Source organism: Pseudophryne corroboree, chromosome 8 (assembly GCF_028390025.1).
Source record: "Pseudophryne corroboree isolate aPseCor3 chromosome 8, aPseCor3.hap2, whole genome shotgun sequence".
Lineage (NCBI taxonomy): Eukaryota > Metazoa > Chordata > Amphibia > Anura > Myobatrachidae > Pseudophryne > Pseudophryne corroboree.
This window is the reverse complement of record NC_086451.1, coordinates 403,193,196-403,215,768: the sequence shown is the minus strand read 5'-3', so window position 1 is coordinate 403,215,768 and position 22,573 is coordinate 403,193,196. Positions and strand designations below refer to the sequence as shown.

The 22,573-nt window shown below is 42.6% G+C and overlaps 1 long non-coding RNA gene and 2 pseudogenes across 1 annotated transcript in view; 1 reads left to right on the top strand and 2 right to left on the bottom strand.

The window, feature by feature from the left end:
* LOC134947859 (uncharacterized) overlaps positions 1-22,573 on the top strand; it is a 138,777-nt gene that overhangs the window by 114,757 nt on the left and 1,447 nt on the right. The window lies entirely within an intron of this gene.
* LOC134950031 (5S ribosomal RNA) lies at positions 1,582-1,700 on the bottom strand (annotated as a pseudogene).
* LOC134952160 (5S ribosomal RNA) lies at positions 5,745-5,863 on the bottom strand (annotated as a pseudogene).

Genomic DNA, 22,573 nt, shown 5'->3' with positions numbered 1-22,573 from the left:
CTTCCTGGACGTCAATATTATAAAAAATGGGAATCATCTTGATACCACCATGTTCCGTAAACCCACGGACCGCAATTTGACCTTACATGCAAATAGTCATCATCCCCCTGCATTAAAAGAGGGTTTACCAATATCACAATATCTCCGAGCAATGAGGATCAATTCCACCGCTACACTCAAAGACCTACAATGTGCTGAAATAACCACCCGCTTTTTGGAATGAGGGTATTCCAGAGCGGTACTCGAAAGGTGCTTAAAGAAAGCAAATAATATTTTTAATGGGTAATAGGTTAAAAGCGCGGTTACTGAGAATTGTATGATCTTTTCCACCCAGTTCGACAGTACTTCAAATGTCACTAGAAAGGCACTGCGGAGACATTGGCCCATAATAGCATCTGACAATCATTTGCCCTTTGCTAGGGCCCCAGCACCAATGGTGGCCTATAGGCGTGGTGCTAATTTAAAACAGTTACTGATGAGGCCGACCACTTTTCCTGAACAAAATAAATCTAATATCCACCTAATGTAGGCCAAGCCGAGGTGTTTCTCGTGTGGGGGATGTACCACGTGTAGATCGATGATAACTGGCCCTGTTCTTTACCATCCCCATACAGGGAAAAAGAGCCCCATCAAATATCATCTCCATTGTCGACTGGATTATGTTGTTTACCTCCTAAAATGCCCTTGTGGGCTGTGTTACGTCGGACTGACGACGCGCTCCTTCCGTGATCGAATGGCTAACCACCGTTCGTCCATCCACACGGCCCTGCTTTCAGGCACCTCTGATAAACCGGTGGCACGACACTTTGTGTCTGCAAGACACCAAGTAGCAACTCTCAAATGTCAACTCATTGATTGGGTTCTCCCCCCTCAATTAGGTGGGGATCGAACATTAACTCTAAAACACAGGGAAAGTTTCTGGATTCATAAACTTAATACGGTAGCTCCAAGAGGCCTCAACGAGGCTAATCCACTTAACATTTTTTTGTAGGTGTTACTTTGGATTGTCCTATTTTGTTATTTTTTAACTTGATTAAATGTATGGCGCATCAGTATGAATATGTATTTACAACAGTATGGAGAAGAAAAGAGACTCTTTTGTGGGCGCACTCTTTACTTTTAAATGATATAATATATGAAATATTACAGATAAATCTCAATATAGATGTAAAATATAACTTTTATTAATATCATAGAATAAAAATAGTCAGTGGTCAATAAGGTAACAATCAGATAATGTAAGGAAGTAACTAGCAAGTAAATGCTGATATTTAATAACACAAGAAAAATTAACTGGATAATAATTCAATTAATATCAATTAAATGCTGATAATAGCATAATAAGTTACCAACTGCCAAAATGCAATAAGAGTGCTTTAAGGAGTTAACATAAATTGTTCTGAAGACACGTAAGCTGCCAATATGTATTGCCCCCGTATTCATCCAAAATTAAACAGTTGTAAGGCTGGGATGTTGGAGACTGAAGATTGCAATTTTGATAAGAGAAAAAACAGTGCGAGATAAGATAGCAAGGTGAATCTGCTGTCAGTGTTAGACTCTGAGCATGATGGACCAATATGAGCTCTACTACACTGGGTCTTCCTCAAGGGTCGCCCACTGGAGTACAGACCATACCCAACACTGATTAGCTTCCAAGATCAGACGGCTTTGGGCGTTTCCAGTGTGGTATGGTAGTAGAGAGATACGGACGACAGCAGAAACTCTGGAATCACTGATGAGAGTTCACGAAATAAGTAGTATAAGGGAGAAAGATGGATCTGCTGCCAATGTTAGACAGGGGTGAACCCTGAATCAATGGTGAGAGACCACGAAAATAGATAGATAAGAATAAAAAATATATAATAATAAATAGAAGGTGGAGAGCAAATAAACACGCCAAAGGATGCCCTTACTGACAATTAGAAATCAATTCACTATTCTGAATAATTATTACCAGTTAATGGTATATAATGGAGATTAACAAGCACCTATACTGACTGTAGATAAATCAGATGGATTATGGTCAGATTCTTCACAACAGTGATAAAGATAACAAAGTATCAGGACTGTAATGTAACAAATATGTTTCTAGTACCAGATACAGTCAAGTCTCAGTAATTGAGCCCAAAAAAGGGGAGATGACAATGTAACTGATACTCAGACTGTGAATACATATAGACAGTCTGCAAGAATATGATGCAAGTTTGGACACAGTCAATTTATGGATAAGCAATGCAATAGAAAAATTAGATAAACGTATAGGCTGATGCTACCCACAACTTATTCTAGGAAAATAAGGATTAATTATGTTGGGGTTTCACAGGGGAGAAAAAACGCACAAGAAGGGATAGAAATTGCAATGCTGGGGGTGAGTAGGTCAATGCGCTGATATTACCCGCAGTGAAGAATCTCGATCCTGTTGTATGGAATCTCTCTGTGACAGGAAGTGATCAAGCCCGTCTAACGGGTGAAACGCATCTTCAGTTCTTCCACCGACTGCCTTTCTGAAGTGCCGCACATCCATTGACACCTGCCGCTGCCCTGCGTCCTTCCAGCCCTGCTGAATCATCCTGCATATCCACCGAGACTGTTTCTGACGCTGGGGTGTCCATCTCTCATCTGCCTGCAGCACCCGCTCTCACCCGATCCGTGCGGCTGCATGTACTTTACCGATCACCTGCGGCTGTCCACTCTCCACTCCAGAGACTGACTGCCGTACGAGGACACAGACTCCCGTCTGCGCCGCACATCCCTCCAGCTTAGCCGCACCTGTCGTTCTTTATCAACAGGGATCCACTGTTGAAGGACTTCACACCGCGATGTCATTTACAGACACGGGACTTTGGCAGCTACCTGCATTTGGTGCTTTCCCCTACGGCCACCACGGGCATCCCCTTCAGTGACGGAGATTCCATACAACAGGATCGAGATTCTTCACTTTGTATTTCAGCAGGTAACGCTTCAAATTCAAGTTTATCAAACAATAATTTCTCGGTATCGTCATCTTTAAAGGAGACAATACCAGTTTCCGCTTGTGCCAACAGCCCGTCATCCAGCAGGTATACCCCACTTTGTGTCATAACACTACTTCAGCAGAAGAAATAATAAATAAATCTTAAAGAACATAAAATATCAAAAACAATACAAGTGTTTAGACAGACAACACATATATCATTCCCGATTGAAATGGTGATTGTGTATGGAGAAGTGTGATCCAGTATGTAGGATGGGTGTTAGGAAGTAGGAACTGCTTAATGCAGCAGTTCAAACAGAAATATCCACAGAATGTCCTGCACTCTCATTAATACATAAAAATAATTATGCGGGTGCTCCTAATGACCATAGATGGCCACCAATATACCGCAACTACCACCAAAGTGGAAGGTGCACTCTCACCAAAATCAGTCTCTGAGTCCACTTGTTGAGTCAACTTGGTTTAATCAGGTTCAAAAGTGATGCCGTCAATCATCAACATTTCGGTCCATATGTGGACCTTTATCAAGATAGGCACTTCAAAACATCTAAACAATAAACATTAAAAACAGCTAAAATCAATATAGTGTGAAAACACACCAAATCACTTACACCATCACCACCACCAGTGCCTCCCAGGCCCTATTGACAGTCAAGAAATGACAGGAGAATACAACTGGACAGTATTAGACGTGCTTAAAGTGCATCATATGCCCATGTTCCAATAATTAATGAAAACCTCCCCCCCACCTCATACCTCAACGAGGTACATAGACACCTAACAGGTGAAAATTACCTGGGTAAAACACCAAAATCAGTATGACCTGATGTATGGTTCCATTTAAATAGGACCATCTGTAATAGGAATCAAACATATGGCCTGTCACACAACCAACCAGAAGCAACAGAGGTATAGGAAACAACTAAAAAGGTATAAGACGAGTAACCTAATATAAGTCATACCTGGTACAATGTGAGACAACATTTAGCAGCTATTACTGAATCAGCTAAGATCAGCTTGTCATATATAACCAAAAAGGAAAAGAGTACTTACAGACCATTCAAAGAACACACATCACGAATAACAGTGGAGGTAGAGTACTTACAGCTCCGGTGCCATGAGCCTAATGATAGCTGCATACTGCATAAAGCCAAGGCAAGGCTATTTAAGGCACTCAAACAGGAAGTGTCTATTACAACTACAAAAGTGAATACTCACTGCAATAAACAAAACCAACGGGTCTGATCAATAACCCAATATACTAGAATAGGTGGTCTGTTAGCCAGATCAATTATAGGACACATGGAACATCATACATGTATAAAACGCTTTAAATTACATTTAAATTGGCTGCGCGCCGGGAGCGTGGCTTCCGCGTTCCACCAACCGGAAGTAAATGCGTTCCATTAACCGGAAGTGACATGGCCCGGCGCCGCCGCGTTCCACCAACCGGAAATACATGCGTTCCATTAACCGGAAGTGATGCGGCCCGGCGCCGCCGAGCGGAGAAGCCGCTAAAACTATACAAACCCCAAAACAAAGGGGTAGAAGCAAATGGGGCTATCAGACAACTATTTCAAAGATGAAATGAGAGGAAACTTAAAGTGTCCTAACTATAATCAAATTACTTATCATAGCAAGGTTCCGCCCCACCGGATGTGACATCAACCCTCAGCAGACTCACGAGGGGTCAAAAGAGCTGTCAGTCACAGGGAAAGTTTCAGTATCAAAATACCAATCCTATAACACTATATAGGTAAACAACACATGGGCAGAGAAAGCCTAAGGGTCATGGTGACCAATGATCTCACCAACCTCGTACCAAGTACAAATAAATCCATCTAACCAAAAAATAAGTCTATCAAATTAAAGACAATATATAATGGACAAAAAATCAAATGTTGTTAGACATAAATAAAAAAATTGGTTGTTGTATAGTGAGATGATTGGTCCAATAGACCCCTCATGATTTTTCAAGGACCTGGGTTAGCAACGGGAATGAAAAACAACAAACTTAAACAATGAGACACTAAATAAAACAAAAAACAAAAAAACATAAAAAAAATTAATATTTACAGTGTATGAAAACATCTTAGATAGTATATAATTACATATTCATATATTTGGAGGGGTACCGTACCGGTGTATAATGGGTATAGAGTATCAATTTGTATTACCAAAATGAAGGATCCAAAGAAAACATGGTTTTCTAATCATAATTTGGTCGTGCACCCTGAGTCAATGGGGCTGCTAACAACAACAGTATGGAGAAAAAAAAGAGACTCTTTTGTGGGCGCACTATTTACTTTAAAATGATATAATATATGAAATATTACAGATAAATCTCAATATATATGTAAAATATGACTTTTATTAATATCATAGAATAAAAATAGTCAGTGGTCAATAAGGTAACAATCAGATAATGTAAGGAAGTAACTAGCAAGTAAATGCTGATACTTAATAACACAAGAAAAATTAACTGGATAATAATTCATTTAATATCAATTAAATGCTGATAATAGCATAATAAGTTACCAACTGCCAAAATGCAATAAGAGTGCTTTAAGGAGTTAACATAAATTGTTCTGAAGACACGTAAGCTGCCAATATGTATTGCCCCCGTATTCATCCAAAATTAAACAGTTGTAAGGCTGGGATGTTGGAGACTGAAGATTGCAATTTTGATAAGAGAAAAAACAGTGCGAGATAAGATAGCAAGGTGAATCTGCTGTCAGTGTTAGACTCTGAGCATGATGGACCAATATGAGCTCTACTACACTGGGTCTTCCTCAAGGGTCGCCCACTGGAGTATTGACCAAGCCCAACACTGATTAGCTTCCAAGATCAGACGGCTTTGGGCGTTTCCAGTGTGGTATGGTAGTAGAGAGATACGGACGACAGCAGAAACTCTGGAATCACTGATGAGAGTTCATGAAATAAGTAGTATAAGGGAGAAAGATGGATCTGCTGCCAATGTTAGACAGGGGTGAACCCTGAATCAATGGTGAGAGTCCACGAAAATAGATAGATAAGAATAAAAAAAATATATATAATAATAAATAAAAGGTGGAGAGCAAATAAACATGCCAAAGGATGCCCTTACTGACAATTAGAAATCAATTCACTATTCTGAATAATTATTACCAGTTAATGGTATATAATGGAGATTAACAAGCACCTATACTGACTGTAGATAAATCAGATGGATTATGGTCAGATTCTTCACAACAGTGATAAAGATAACAAAGTATCAGGACTGTAATGTAACAAATATGTTTCTAGTACCAGATACAGTCAAGTCTCAGTAATTGAGCCCAAAAAAGGGGAGATGACAATGTAACTGATACTCAGACTGTGAATACATATAGACAGTATGCAAGAATATGATGCAAGTTTGGACACAGTCAATTTATGGATAAGCAATGCAATAGAAAAATTAGATAAACGTATATGCTGATGCTACCCACAACTTATTCTAGGAAAATAAGGATTAATTATGTTGGGGTTTCACAGGGGAGAAAAAACGCACAAGGAGGGATAGAAATTGCAATGCTGGGGGTGAGTAGGTCAATGCGCTGATATTACCCTATTGATTTATTTTATAAGGTGTTGAAACATAAACAAAGAGAGGTGGATTTGACCTTACACGGTCAATACCTCTCCGAATATCTCAGACGAAAACAGATTCCTCGAGGCTTTCAAATTTCCAATGTTCCGACATTGGGTAGAAACAATCCAGTCTTCTGCAGCTGGTGGTGTGGAGTACTTTACAAGTGTTCGCTAGACCTCATGACCCTTGTGGTCGAGGAAGTTGGTATTGAATTTAAAAAATTATCAACTGACACTGATACTAGTATCAAACTCTACACCACCGTGCTGGAAAATGACAAGACCCAAAATTGGATTGAGCGATTACTGTCTCAGGTAGATAATTACAAACGTGACCTAATCTCCTTTAAACGGAAAAAATTGTCCACTGTAACCAGCGACTACCAAAATCATACAGTATATCGCTGGCTACTAGGGAGTAGCACTAATGAACGTCAAAAGAGGCCATATGTAAGACGGAAAGCTCAACCTTTTTCTCATGACTTCATCTCCTCCGCCTCTACCTCCGATACTGATTACTATGAGGAAACGAGTGATTCTACTCGTTTTTTAGATCGAGGAGGCGTGACATCTTCCATTCACTCCAGGGTGTTAAGAAGCGGCACCGACCGCACCCGAGGAGAGGGGGGTACCGGGAGAAGAGGGAGGAGGAGACGACAGTAAATAATGTTTTCAATCTATCAAGTATTGAGTTAAATGAAGCTGAAATCAAACTTTTGGGCCGGGGTTTATCGTTTGCCCCTACCTGTATAACTAATTCGTTCAAAAGGTCTATTGACCAATACAAATTTGGGCGTTCGCTTCGCCTACGAGAATTTTTTGCCAATAAGCCCACCGATAAAGTAAAGTCAGACTTTAGGCCAAAATCCACATTTGATCTTCCATCCTCTAATCCTAGCATTAAAACATTCTTACGGCTGGTACAACAGGATTCGGAAATCCCGCCTCCTAAAAAAATGTTTGATAATCTTTCTTCTGCTGAAAGGACAGCCTTACAAACACTTAAAGACTCCTCTAATATAGTCATCCGCCCTGCAGATAAGGGCGGCGCTATCGTTGTCCAAAATTGGATTGACTATGATGCAGAAATTAATCGACAACTAGCAGATGTTGTGACTTATCGCAAGTTGAATGTAAACCCTATACCCAAGATCAAATCTAAAACTGATCAGTGTTTGAAGCTAGGCAATGAGCAGGGATACATCTGTGAGGATCTATTTAAATATCTTACTATAGAATCACCCAGGTGTCCCATTTTGTACTGATAAAGCTAAATATTTATCGTATATATAACCCTTTATGAGGTCTAAGAACACTGTACGCTATCTACGTAAGAAGTACCGTAAGGGTACGCAAGTTGCGTATCGATCGCTTAGCCGTGATCGAGACGCTCAGGCGTCACGTTCACTCACGGCCAAGTGATCACAGGCAGGCAGACTATTGGCTGTTGACTATCGTAATGATTCGCTATAGCGTAGCGTACGCTCGGGACCACGAGGAGATCACCAGCGATGCAGACGCTCACAACGTTAAACCTTTATATCTATACCTTTAGCAATGAAATACACAGTAAACCTTAGTGTGGAGACAGTGTGTAAGTGCAACCTGGTGTAACCTGATTAACTACAAAGCTGTTTGAGCGTCACCGACGCTCAGAGAATACTTAACACTATAAAGAATACACAGATACCTGGCTTAGGGTCCGAAACCTATTATGTGTATTATGACTATTACTTGCAAAAAGAATCACAGTACAAAGCATACACTACAGTATAACATAAACCAACTAACCAGATAGCTGCACAGGAAAGATAATACAATACAATATACTTAAAGGAATATACGAGAGAGAGAGAGGAGAGAGAGAGAGAGAAGATAGAGAGAGAGAGATGGCTCACAGCAAGACAATATGATTACGGAGAAAACTTACGCACAAGGGGAAACGATCGCAAGCGCCTCTGGACATCCAGCTTCCCGATTATCAGCAATGAGAACCGTTTGAAGAGAAGTGTAAGCTGGATGCCACAGGCCCGTCTTTTATGCTCCACACACAATGCAATCTAATGGTCCCTACAATCTTATCGTCCATTGGACACAGGAATTCGGCTTCGCACTATAACAAAAGGTCATAGGTTGTTTCATACAGGTGGGCTGTGACTGTTTCCAACTGCTCAGGTGGGTGGGATACTGGTTTTCCCGCCGCATGACTAAGTAAGAACAAATAATAGTAAATGAACATAAACTTCTTATGTTCATAACTATTCGCACGAGCGATTAATACGCTCCAAACCAACACCGGAATATTGCTATTTAAATACTCTTCCGATGGGTACCAAACACTGCTGTATGACTCCTGTTAGACCCTTCGTACAATACAAAGAGGGATTCCTCCGTTCAGGGACATTCTATATTAACCAAACTTTCAGAATCTATCAAAGGGACCATGATCTATAAACTACATTAATTGTGAAAATATGTAACGATTGGGTCGCACGCTACGACTACATACTCTTTACCGTAAATACGCATACCGAGTGCGAGCGGGTGCACGCAACAGCGGGTATGCGCTATCACGGGAAAGCGCACGCATGTGCAGCGCGGACCAGTGTGAGGTGCAAATATGGCAATGTGCATAGAGATATTTTTCTGACTTTGACAGTCCACCCTTTGGCAGTCAATAATAACTGCCACCTTCTAAAACATTTCAAAAGGAGAAAAATATATGTCAGGGGTTAATTCATTTCCATGGTTGGGTTAGGGAGGAGAGAGGAGTAGGTGGGAAGAGGGTATGACCTAGTGAGATAGCAGAAGCATGTGTGTATGAGTCCATGTTTGGGGGGTCATGTATCATCGTGCCGTACGTGTTGTAAATCAAGCTTCGAGGTATTGCGAAGTATACATTTGAATTCCTTCTCATCCCGTATTAAGGGTCTGTGGATGGGCTGTCAAACTCTACCGAGCTCATTTCGGCTTTCAGTTGTAACAAAATGGGGAAGCACATTTTAGTTGATGATACATGAATGGGGGAAGTATGTGGTTGCTGATATCTGTGCCTGTATTCCCTATCGACTATGTGTGTCATTACCTGAGGGTTGTAGAGATGAAGATAAAGAACACTTATGGAAAATGCAGTGGTATTCTATGTCAGGTTAATGTACATCTGTCGTTGAAGTTTTGTTCGGTATCAGTTGAAAGTCGTCTTCTTTGCGCTGTTTTGCTCATTAGGCGTGAGCAATAAGCTTTGTCAATGCCATCAGATTTACAAAAAATGTTGGGCTAGCGTAAGTTTAAGAATTCCAGGGAAACTGGGGATCCATGGCAAAGTTCATCAAATGTCCATTTCTCAAGTGGTCAAAACTTCTTCTTTGGTCAATCCGTTGTCTGTATAGCGTCTCGTCAACTTCCTCGTCCAAGGGGGTCTTTTTATCTTGGAGAAAAGCCAGAAAAACAGGTGAAAGAAACGGACCGTATAATCGCATTTTCATCACATCATTGTTTCTATTGTTGGGTCGTAAATCAAATCCAGGTTAATTACAGTTTCCTCACTCCTCAAACTCATCACTCTCGTACTTTGTTTGCACCTCATTAAAGCCTGCCCGCATCTAAATATCAATCCAATCGATATAACGACACCTAAGATACATAGGAGAAACTTCCCAACATCCATTATGACTCCTTGAGCCCAGTCTCCTAAACCGGAGAACCAATTTCGCGGGTTCAACCATGACACCCAACCAGTCAGCTCATTACCTACAGCAGCAAGAGTGAGATTGTGTTTTCGGCGAAATTCCCACTTTAATTGGAGAATGTCGTCCATCTTTTGGTCTATGACCTCTACCGGATCCTCGGTGCTATTCGTGATATACGTGCAACACTTCACGCCGTACTGTGTTGCCAATGTAACACAATATCCGCCTGTCACTGCTGTGAGGTAATTAAGAACCATTCTATGCTGTACCAGTTCTGTTTTATAGGCTTGGAGTTCTCTTCCAGTGTATCTAAACGTGTCATCATACATTTCAGTGATATTATCTAACAAATTGGCGAGTGCGGAAATGTATCTATAATTCATCACTCCTCGAGCGGTGCGAGTGAAATCTAACGCCACCAGAACCTGAATCCCGGTGGATTCATGGATCAGATCAGAGGCCGGATGCTCTAACCTTTCTGACAGTTGTCTTTTAACCCGGTGCTCGTAATGAGTGTGAGTATAAGGAGCTTGGGCACCACGGTGTATGTCTTTCATTTTGTCATGTGTTACAGTCATCACTTCAGGCAATACTTTTCCAATATAACACAATCCTTCAGAGTTTGGGGCAAGCCACTTGTACGCCTTTCTCCCGCATATGAAATATGCATCATCGGGGAGAACATATGGGACGGAGAAGGACATTACCATATTACACACCTTCCAGGTGAAATCTCCTAACCCTAATTCTTCCATCTGCTTAATACACGTATCAGGTTGTACGATATGTGCACAGTATCCTGGTGATACTTCTCCAACTCTAGTAATCCTATTTCCTAAGGTGTACCTATACCGGAAAGATTTTCCTCTACTGGCTATGTGGCGTACAAGCTCTGTATCTGTAGGCATTCTATCTGCTCTATGTGAAAAGGTCATGGTGTGGTCACTCCATGACACTTCCCAATTTCCCGGCTTTCTGGGATTGGAGATGTTAAAACATAATAGGGACCTATCCACGTGGTATTGGTGGAGCTTCAAACTAGGAGGGCTGGAGATATTAAACCTCCGGTCCACCGGTCTCCCACCATTTAACTCAAGTACCTCCCCTATCGTTAAAGGAAATGGTACTAGCCCTGATTTGCTATGACCCTGAGGTACTTGAGAGCATACCCAACAATCTGTTTTGTTTAACACACTACCCACTAAGGAGTGATAGTCACTCAAGGGATGCCGGTCCATATGGATATTAAAACTGGATTGGCATTTCTTTATGCACCCATCCTCAATGACATTGTTACAAAGCCTACAGATACAGTTTTCTTCAGCTAACAATCCGTCACAATTTCTTCTATGATCAATGCTATCGGATCGTTTTCTGATACTCGCCTTTGCTTGTTGGTTAGGTTGATCTTGGAAAGCTACGCCTCCATCATCATAATCGGAACCCATTCCAGAACCTCCCTCGACCTCCATGGTACTCTCGCCGGAACAGACTGCTCTGGTCAACATCAGGGTCAACAGAAAAATCCGGATCACAGTCTCTTGGGGCAAGTCCATCTTTGAGGAGGAAACGAAGAAGAATGAGAAGGGGGAAAAATAATTTTCAAGGGAGAGGGGATGGGAAGTGGAGAAAAACAAAAAAAGGGAGTGGGGAGTCGACAACTGCTTTCGGTCTTCAAGGCTCAGGTGCCGCCTCAGTCCTCCTGGAACAGACACTCCAGTGATACAACCTCTACCGTCTGTTCCTTATCACGGGACTTCTCTGGATCAGCAACCTTCTTGCAGTGGGATGAATGGACCCAAGTCTCTCTCTCAGCAACCTTTAATGCTGTAGTGCTAGTCAGTAAGACCTGGTATGGTCCTTCCCATCTGTCAATAAGGCAACCTGAGCGTAGAAAATTTCGTATCATTACATAATCCCCAGGTTCAATGTCATGACAATTACTATCAGGTAGATCAGGAATCACCAACTTCAGATTATCATTTTGATTCCTCAACTGTTTACTCATGTTAATCAAGTACTTTACAGTTACTTCATTGTTACATTTCAAATCATCCTGAGGGTTAATCATGACATGCGGTTGTCGACCAAACAAGATTTCAAAGGGGGACAGATTAAGAGGGGACCTGGGAGTGGTTCTGATGCTGTACAAAACAATGGGTAAAGCTTCTGGCCATGTCAACCCTGTCTCTGCCATCACTTTACTCAATTTATTTTTAATAGTGCTGTTCACTCTTTCGACCTTCGCACTCGCCTGTGGACGGTACGGAGTGTGCAGCTTGCTATCAATTCCCATCAACTTACACATTCCTTGAAAGACATCACCTGTAAAATGGGTACCCCTATCACTTTCGATTATTCTAGGGATACCATATCTACATACAAATTCCTGCACAATTTTCTTAGCTGTAAACATAGCGGTATTTGTAGCCGCCGGAAATGCTTCGACCCAATTCGAGAAAACATCTATACAAACAAGTACATATTTCAAATTCCGACAAGGGGGTAATTGTATGAAGTCAATCTGTATTACCTGGAAAGGGCCGCCGGCAGGTGGGATATGGGATGGTTCTGTAGGTATTGCCTTTCCAATATTCTTTCTCAAACAAGTAAGGCAGGACCTTGCTCTTTTACTCGCATGAGAGGAGAATCCTGGGGCGCACCAGTATGCTCTTACCAATTTGCACATCCCCTCCTTGCCTAGATGAGTCAGCCCGTGAGCTGCCTCAGCCAGACATGGAAGGTATGCCCTGGGGGCCACTGGTTTACCATGTCCATCCGTCCAGAGCCCTGAGGACTCCTGGCCATATCCCTTTGCCTTCCAGACCGCTCTTTCCTGTGTGGAACACAAATTTTGCATTTCACACAACTTCTGTGTGTTGATGGTATTGAATACCATCAGTTGTGTGGTGTCTGTCTGTATGGGGGTCGCAGCTGCTAACTTAGCAGCTTCGTCTGCTCGGCTGTTACCAAGTGATACTGGGTCTTGACTATATGTATGTGCTTTACATTTGATAACAGCCACTCTGTCGGGTTCCTGTATCGCTGTTAGAAGCCTTTTTATGTGAGCTGTATGCGCTACCGGTGTACCAGCTGCCGTCATGAAATTTCTGAGGCGCCATAGGGCTCCGAAATCATGGACTACCCCGAATGCGTATCTAGAATCAGTGTAGATATTGGCTGACTTACCCTTAGCCAATTCACATGCTCTGGTTAAAGCGACCAGTTCAGCAACCTGGGCTGAGTGAGGTGGGCCTAGCGGTTCCGCTTCTATGGTGTCTTGGTCATCTACGACTGCGTATCCAGTACACAAGTCTCCCGAGTCTGACTGTCTGTGACAACTACCGTCCGTGTAGAACGTGAGTTCTGCATCTTCCAGTGGGTTGTCACTGATGTCAGGCCTTGCGGTAAAATTTTGGGTCAAATATTCCATACAATCATGTGTGTCTTCCTTTGTATTAAATCCTCCTTCCCCATCACTCTCACCTTCCACCCTTTGTGCCTGACCAGGCACACCTGGGAGATACGTTGCAGGATTTAATGCACTGCATCTCCTTATGGTGATGTTTACGGGGGCCATTAGTGCCAATTCCCATCTTGTAAATCTCGCTGATGAGACGTGTCTGGTTTGGGCAGAATTCAATAAGGCTGATACTGCATGTGGTGTATGGATTGTGAGGTTGTGGCCTAGCACGACATCTTCGCTTTTTGTCACTAGCAATGCTATCGCAGCAACGCTTCGCAAGCATGTGGGGAGGGATCGCGCTACCGTATCTAGCTGAGCGCTGTAGTATGCGACTGGCCTGCTGGCATCACCGTGTTTTTGGGTTAGTACACCTGCTGCGCAACCAGCACTCTCTGCTCCGTATAGTTCAAAGGGTTTCCCATAGTCTGGCATACCTAGTGCTGGTGCCTGCGTTAGGCACTGTTTGAGTCTCTCAAATGCTGTTTCGGACTCGTCTGTATGCGAAATTCTATCAGGTTTGTTTGAGGAGACCATTTCCTGCAAAGGTAACGCCAATATGGAAAACCCTGGGATCCAATTACGACAATACCCACACATTCCTAAAAACGTTCTGATCTGTTGCTGGGTCCGTGGCAGGGTCATGTCTCTAATTGCTTGGATTCTATCAGCGGTCAGGTGTCTCAGTCCTTGTGTTAGACAGTGTCCCAAATATTTTACCTTAGTTTGGCATAATTGTAACTTGTCTTTGGAAACCTTGTGTCCTGTGTCTGAAAGATGAAACAGGAGTTGTTTCGTATCCTTCAGAGATGCTTCCAGTGAATCTGAACACAGCAGTAAATCGTCCACATACTGTATCAATACTGATCCACTCTCTGGTTGGAAAGACTGTAAACAATCATGCAAAGCCTGAGAAAATATACTTGGACTATCTATGAAACCTTGGGGTAATCGAGTCCACGTGTATTGGACTCCTCTGTATGTGAATGCAAACAAATATTGGCTGTCAGGATGCAGGGGTACCGAAAAGAAAGCGGAGCAGAGGTCAATAACAGTGAAAAATTTGGCAGTGGGAGGAATTTGCATTAGGATGACAGCTGGATTTGGCACTACGGGGAACTGACTCTCAACTATTTTGTTAATCCCCCTTAGATCCTGCACTAGCCTGTAACCCCTCCCCCCACTCTTTTTAACAGGGAAGATGGGACTATTGGCAGTGCTGGACGTTCTTACTAGAATGCCCTGTTGCAGCAAGCGCTCTATTACTGGAAAAACTCCTAACTCCACCTCTGGCTTCAGAGGATACTGTGGGATTTTTGGAGCTATCCTACCATCTTTTACTTGTACAACTACTGGAGCTACGTTTGCCATTAATCCAGTGTCTTGTCCGTCTTTTGTCCAGAGTGACTCTGGTATCTGAGATGTCATCTCTTCTATTTGGAATGGATTCCTATTTGTCATAATGGTATGTGACATTAATTTTGATGGGGAGTCTAACATGTCTCGTACTTCCTGAGCGTGATTCTCAGGTATATCCAAGAATACACCTTCAGGAGTACAATAAATGACGCACCCCATTTTACACAGTATGTCTCTTCCCAGGAGATTGGTTGGTGCCGATGCAGCCAGCAAAAAGGAATGCTTGGTATGCAAAGGTCCTATTGTAATCTCGGCTGGTTTGCTAACAGGGTAGTGCTGGACTACTCCTGTTACTCCCATGGCTGGAACTGTCCTACCAGTGGTTCTTATGCCCACTGTCGAATTTATCACTGACTTGGCCGCCCCTGTGTCTACAAGAAAGTTTAAAGTTTTACCAGCTACATTAATTGCGATCTCGGGTTCACTTTCAAGATTGGCAATCAATTTTACTGGCTGCAGATTACAGGTATGGCCACACCCCTATCGGGTATGGTGACCTGCCTGAATCCCGTTGGCAACAACTACTTGTGCGGGAGATAGCTGGGAACTACCAGAGGCATGCCAATCTCTGTTCGGGGGATATCTTTTTGTTTCCCCTGTATGTGGCTCATAACTCCGTCTCTGTGGACCCTGATCCCAATGTCGTGTGTCGTGTCGTTGTCTAGGGGGTTGGTAAGATTTTTGCATATTTTTCGCTCTACGGTCTCGTGCATAGTGTCCCTGTTTGTGACAATAATAACATGTTACCACAGTTGACTTACCCACAGGGTTTGGTGGTACATACGCAGGCTGCTTTGTGGTCAGAGCCTGTATACTTACTGACATTAGCTTATCACTTTGCGACTCCCTGTGTCTGGTGATGTTTCGGTCGTGATCAATAGCAGCCTCTCTCAAAGTGGACACTGACAGACCTCGCCAACATGGTTGCGTGGTCTGTACCCTTGCCTTCAATGTTTCCTTTAAACCATCCATTAGTACAGATACTGCTACTTCTTGATGGTTTGGATTGGTCCTAATGTCCTCTATACCAGTGTACTTTGCCATTTCTAATAGTGCCCGGTGAAAATATTCTGCAGCTGTTTCTGACTCCTTTTGTTTAATGGAGAATATTTTGCTCCACTTAACAACTGCTGGGAAATACTCCTTTAACTGTAAGTTTATCGTTTTTACGTTATCTTTGTTGTACACATCTGTAAGAGGTACATCCAGATCTAGTCTACAATCAGCTAAGAATTGAGCTGAGTCGACATTGGAGGGTAAACAAGCTCTTAGCAATATCTGCCAATCTTTATTATTGGGCTCTAAAGTGTTTCCTAAGTCTTTGATATATTTTTGACTGGCAACTAAATCTTTTCTAGGGTCAGGGAATTCAGACACTATGGTCCTTAATTCCATTCGGGAAAATGGGCTGTACATGGCAATGTTCCTTATGGGAGTGGCTCCTGATACATCTGTTTTCCCATTGGGAACTGCTATTATTCTAACAGGGTTAACTCTAACAACCTCATTCTGTGTAGATTCTACAGCTTGTGGTGAAATTGTTTCAGTATAATGCATGGTGCCGTACTTACCAGTCGATACGACCTCACCTATCCCTCCGCTAGGGGCCTTTGCTAACCTCGTGGGTAGAGCTGTGCCTACTGTGGTCTCTGCTATAGTGGCCGCGAGAGAGAGCGCTGAAATTGTTGCCGCTTCGTCCTCTTGATCACACTCCTGAGGAAAGTTCAAAACAGGGTACAACTTGCACGGGTTAATACTTGCATGGGTTAATGTGTTTACATTATCGTTAACATTTACACAGTTACTAAGTGATTGTGTTTTACACCCCAGTGCGTCTTTCTCCGCAATCAACTTCTCTCCTGCTATATATGGTGGCGGCGGGGCTGTGGCAATCAGTTTTCTGTTAGAGCCAGATCCTGCCGCCTGAGCCAAACCTCTCTGTATCTCACCTTCCTGTTGCCACAACTGTAAATAATCATAATGCTGGATTCGTCTCTTTGTTGATTTTATGAGACATATCCTCCTCCTTAAATTTTGTAACACTTCTGGGCTGAAGCTACCTATTCTTGGGAACTTCTCCCTGTCTTGTACCGTCATTCTCTCCCATTCATCACATAAAACCTCTGTGTGACTTCCATATTTCTCACACATTACATTCCTGGCCGATCCTACTGGACGGTTTACAGGGTCAACCCGAACCGAGGTTGATCGCCCCCTTCCTGAACAACTGGCCCCCATAACCTGCAGGCGTCCGCTTGCTCTACCTCTGATCTCTATATCAGGGTCTTCAGCGAACCCTTACAGAAAACCAAATTATTCACGATAGGTAGGCGGTGAAGTTTACCGAGCACCTCACTCGCTCGCCCACGCCGACCAATGCGACCTGATCACACCGATATGGTGCTGGCGCACTCGACCCAGGGCACCTATAAAAACCTTTGTTTACTGGAACATGTGAGGGTTATCCGAAGAACACTTACTCTTTCCAGTAAAGGTGGGGTTGTCAGATAGTTCCTGAGTGACCAGCGAACTTCCCATCTTGAAAAATAAAAAATTACACAAATCACGTCAGAATGTACAAATAGCGTTTGTGACCCCTTTACTCTAATGGTATTAGGTCAGATTACTAACTACTGTACACAATTACGTGCGGTACAGTCGTTCGGCACACAAGCAACTAAACTTATGTACGGAAAGACCAATGGAATCGAAAATTGCGGCTGCAAATTCCTTCAGCGAGCTTGTATGGCCTATATGGGTGTTGCACCAACCCTTTTCGGTGTTGTGCCTGTGGACTGTATAGCGGACTTCCTTGTTTACTGTACCTGGACCTGTTGGTCTACTATGACCTCCTGGTCTTGTTTCTATACGACCTCCTGGTCTTGTTTTTATACGACCTCCTGGTCTGACCTCCTGGTCTTGTTCTATACTAGTCCGCTATACTCTAATGCTCAAATATTGTGTTTAACCAAGGATGCCTCCCTAGCCACCGTGCATGTCACTTACACGTATGTTCCTCACGAGTACTCGGTGATTTCTTTTGGTTCAACCTCCAAATTGTATAAATGTATGAAAACACTCACTCACCACATGTACACTTTTGTTTCTATTTCTATTTCTGCGCAGAAATTTTTCTTTAGCCCAGCTGTGTTACCAATTAGGAGCAGGATCTGTTAATTAAATTTCGGACACCAAAAATAGACTTGCGTTATTTATCGCCTGTTGCGCTATTTACCGCTTTGCGTTACTTATCGCGTTGCGTTAAAAATCAACTTTATCGTGACTTGAGCTACGTGGGCGTAACCGGACGCTCCGTTGCGTAATGTACGCTGCGTGCGTCTGCCTTTGGATTGCGTACACAAGTCTTTTGTTAGGGACACGTGTACGCAAAGCAAAAGATCCACCGTAACACAATTTATACTTTTATCAATGTAGATGATCCCTGATCATCTACCACACACCACACTGACTTCGCCCTATCTCCCAGGCAAAACTGTGTGTTTGTCTACACTTTAACTATGTTACCTCTACTATGAAATAACAGCAAATCTCTTTTAGCACTTTTATCCATTATAAAACTGGCAGACAGGATAGTGATATACGAAAATGAAAAAGAAATGCAGATATATATGTATGCGTGCGTGTATACGCAAGACAGAAGAAAAATAGACAGTTTAAAAAGACACTAGCGTTTTGTTCTTACCTCCGGTTCCCGGATTCCTTCAGCACTCGTTATCTAAGCGAAGCAGACGCTTATCCCGTCAGCACTACGAGACAACCTCCCGCCCTTTGCTGAGGGATAATGTCTGCTGATCTACCTAGTGCAGATATGTGAAGGACAGGACGAGCCGCCAATTGATAAAGCTAAATATTTATCGTATATATAACCCTTTATGAGGTCTAAGAACACTGTACGCTATCTACGTAAGAAGTACCGTAAGGGTACGCAAGTTGCGTATCGATCGCTTAGCCGTGATCGAGACGCTCAGGCGTCACGTTCACTCATGGCCAAGTGATCACAGGCAGGCAGACTATTGGCTGTTGACTATCGTAATGATTCGCTATAGCGTAGCGTACGCTCGGGACCACGAGGAGATCACCAGCGATGCAGACGCTCACAACGTTAAACCTTTATATCTATACCTTTAGCAATGAAATACACAGTAAACCTTAGTGTGGAGACAGTGTGTAAGTGCAACCTGGTGTAACCTGATTAACTACAAAGCTGTTTGAGCGTCACCGACGCTCAGAGAATACTTAACACTATAAAGAATACACAGATACCTGGCTTAGGGTCCGAAACCTATTATGTGTATTATGACTATTACTTGCAAAAAGAATCACAGTACAAAGCATACACTACAGTATAACATAAACCAACTAACCAGATAACTGCACAGGAAAGATAATACAATACAATATACTTAAAGGAATATACGAGAGAGAGAGAGGAGAGAGAGAGAGAGAAGATAGAGAGAGAGAGATGGCTCACAGCAAGACAATATGATTACGGAGAAAACTTACGCACAAGGGGAAACGATCGCAAGCGCCTCTGGACATCCAGCTTCCCGATTATCAGCAATGAGAACCGTTTGAAGAGAAGTGTAAGCTGGATGCCACAGGCCCGTCTTTTATGCTCCACACACAATGCAATCTAATGGTCCCTACAATCTTATCGTCCATTGGACACAGGAATTCGGCTTCGCACTATAACAAAAGGTCATAGGTTGTTTCATACAGGTGGGCTGTGACTGTTTCCAACTGCTCAGGTGGGTGGGATACTGGTTTTCCCGCCGCATGACTAAGTAAGAACAAATAATAGTAAATGAACATAAACTTCTTATGTTCATAACTATTCGCACAAGCGATTAATACGCTCCAAACCAACACCGGAATATTGCTATTTAAATACTCTTCCGATGGGTACCAAACACTGCTGTATGACTCCTGTTAGACCCTTCGTACAATACAAAGAGGGATTCCTCCGTTCAGGGACATTCTATATTAACCAAACTTTCAGAATCTATCAAAGGGACCATGATCTATAAACTACATTAATTGTGAAAATATGTAACGATTGGGTCGCACGCTACGACTACATACTCTTTACCGTAAATACGCATACCGAGTGCGAGCGGGTGCACGCAACAGCGGGTATGCGCTATCACGGGAAAGCGCACGCATGCGCAGCGCGGACCAGTGTGAGGTGCAAATATGGCAATGTGCATAGAGATATTTTTCTGACTTTGACAGTACACACTACCTAAGATTCATAAAACGCTTATATGCCCCCCAGGCAGACCTATTATCGCTGCAGAAGGTTCCCTTCTGCAGCCCATTGCCATTTTTGTTGACAGCATTTTACAGCCTTTAGTTTCCAAAACCGAGAGTTATCTTAGGGACACGGGGGACTTTTTGTCCCATCTCCAGGATTTTGACAAGCTTAGTGATCACACTTTGTTAGTCACTATGGATGTGTGTTCTTTATATACGGTTATACCCCATCAGCAGGGGTTAGAGGTAATTCGGACATTTCTTTCTGATTCTCCCTGTAAGGAGTACCCTACCGAGTTTGTGTTGGAATTGACCTAATTGGTCTTGACTTGCAATCACTTCATGTATAAAAACGACTACTTTTTACAAATCGCTGGAACGGCGATGGGGTCAAACCTGGCCTCATCGTACGCGAACCTTTTCATGGCCCATTATGAGAACACTCATTTATTGCCGCGTTATGGGCATCATATACCTTTTTTTAAAAGGTTTATTGATGACATTTTTTTGCTCTGGGAAGGTTCTGAATTTGAATTCACTAACATGGTGAGTCAACTTAACTCACTTGATAGTCCTATAAAATTCACTTATTCAGTGTCAGCTACGACCATTAACTTCCTGGACGTCAATATTATCAAAAATGGGAATCATCTTGATACCACCATGTTCCGTAAACCCACGGACCGCAATTTGACCTTACATGCAAATAGTCATCATCCCCCTGCATTAAAAGAGGGTTTACCAATATCACAATATCTCCGAGCAATGAGGATCAATTCCACCGCTACACTCAAAGATCTACAATGTGCTGAAATAACCACCCGCTTTTTGGAACGAGGGTATTCCAGAGCGGTACTCGAAAGGTGCTTAAAGAAAGCGAATAAATATTTTTAATGGGCAACAGGTTAAAAGCGCGGTTACTGAGAATCGTATGATCTGTTCCACCCAGTTCGACAGTACTTCAAATGTCTCTAGAAAGGCACTGCGGAGACATTGGCCCATACTAGCATCTGACAATCATTTGCCCTTTGCTAGGGCCCCAGCACCAATGGTGGCCTATAGGCGGGGTGCTAATTTAAAACAGTTACTGATGAGGCCGACCACTTTCCCTGAACAAAATAAATCTAATATCCAACTAATGCAGGCCAAGCCGGGTTGTTTCTCGTGTGGGGGATGTACCACGTGTAGATCGATGATAACTGGCCCTGTTCTTTACCATCCCCATACAGGGAAAAAGATACCCATCAAATATCATCTCCATTGTCGACTGGATTATGTTGTTTACCTCCTAAAATGCCCTTGTGGGCTGTGTTACGTCGGACTGACGACGCGCTCCTTCCGTGATCGAATGGCTAACCACCGTTCGTCCATCCACACGGCCCTGCTTTCAGGCACCTCTGATAAACCGGTGGCACGACACTTTGTGTCTGCAAGACACCAAGTAGCAACTCTCAAATGTCAACTCATTGATTGGGTTCCCCCCCTCAATTAGGTGGGGATCGAACATTAACTATAAAACACAGGGAAAGTTTCTGCATTCATAAACTTAATACGGTAGCTCCAAGAGGCCTCAACGAGGCTAATCCACTTAACATTTTTTTGTAGGTGTTACTTTGGATTGTCCTATTTTGTTATTTTTTGACTTGATTAAATGTATGGCGCATCAGTATGAATATGTAATTATATACTATCTAAGATGTGTTCATACACTGTAAATATTTTTTTTTTTTAATGTTTTTGTTTTTTTGTTTTTTGTTTTATTTAGTGTCTCATTGTTTAAGTTTGTTGTTTTTCATTCCCTTTGCCATCCCAGGTCCTTGACAGATCATGAGGGGTCTATTGGACCAATCATCTCACTATACAACGACCAATTTTTTTATTTAAGTCTAACAACATTTGATTTTTTGTCCATTATATATTGTCTTTAATTTGATAGACTTATTTTTTGGTTAGATGGATTTATTTGTACTTGGTACGAGGTTGGTGAGATCATTGGTCACCATGACCCTTAGGCTTTCTCTGCCCATGTGTTGTTTACCTATATAGTGTTATAGGATTGGTATTTTGATACTGAAACTTTCCCTGTGACTGACAGCTCTTTTGACCCCTCGTGAGTCTGCTGAGGGTTGATGTCACTTCCGG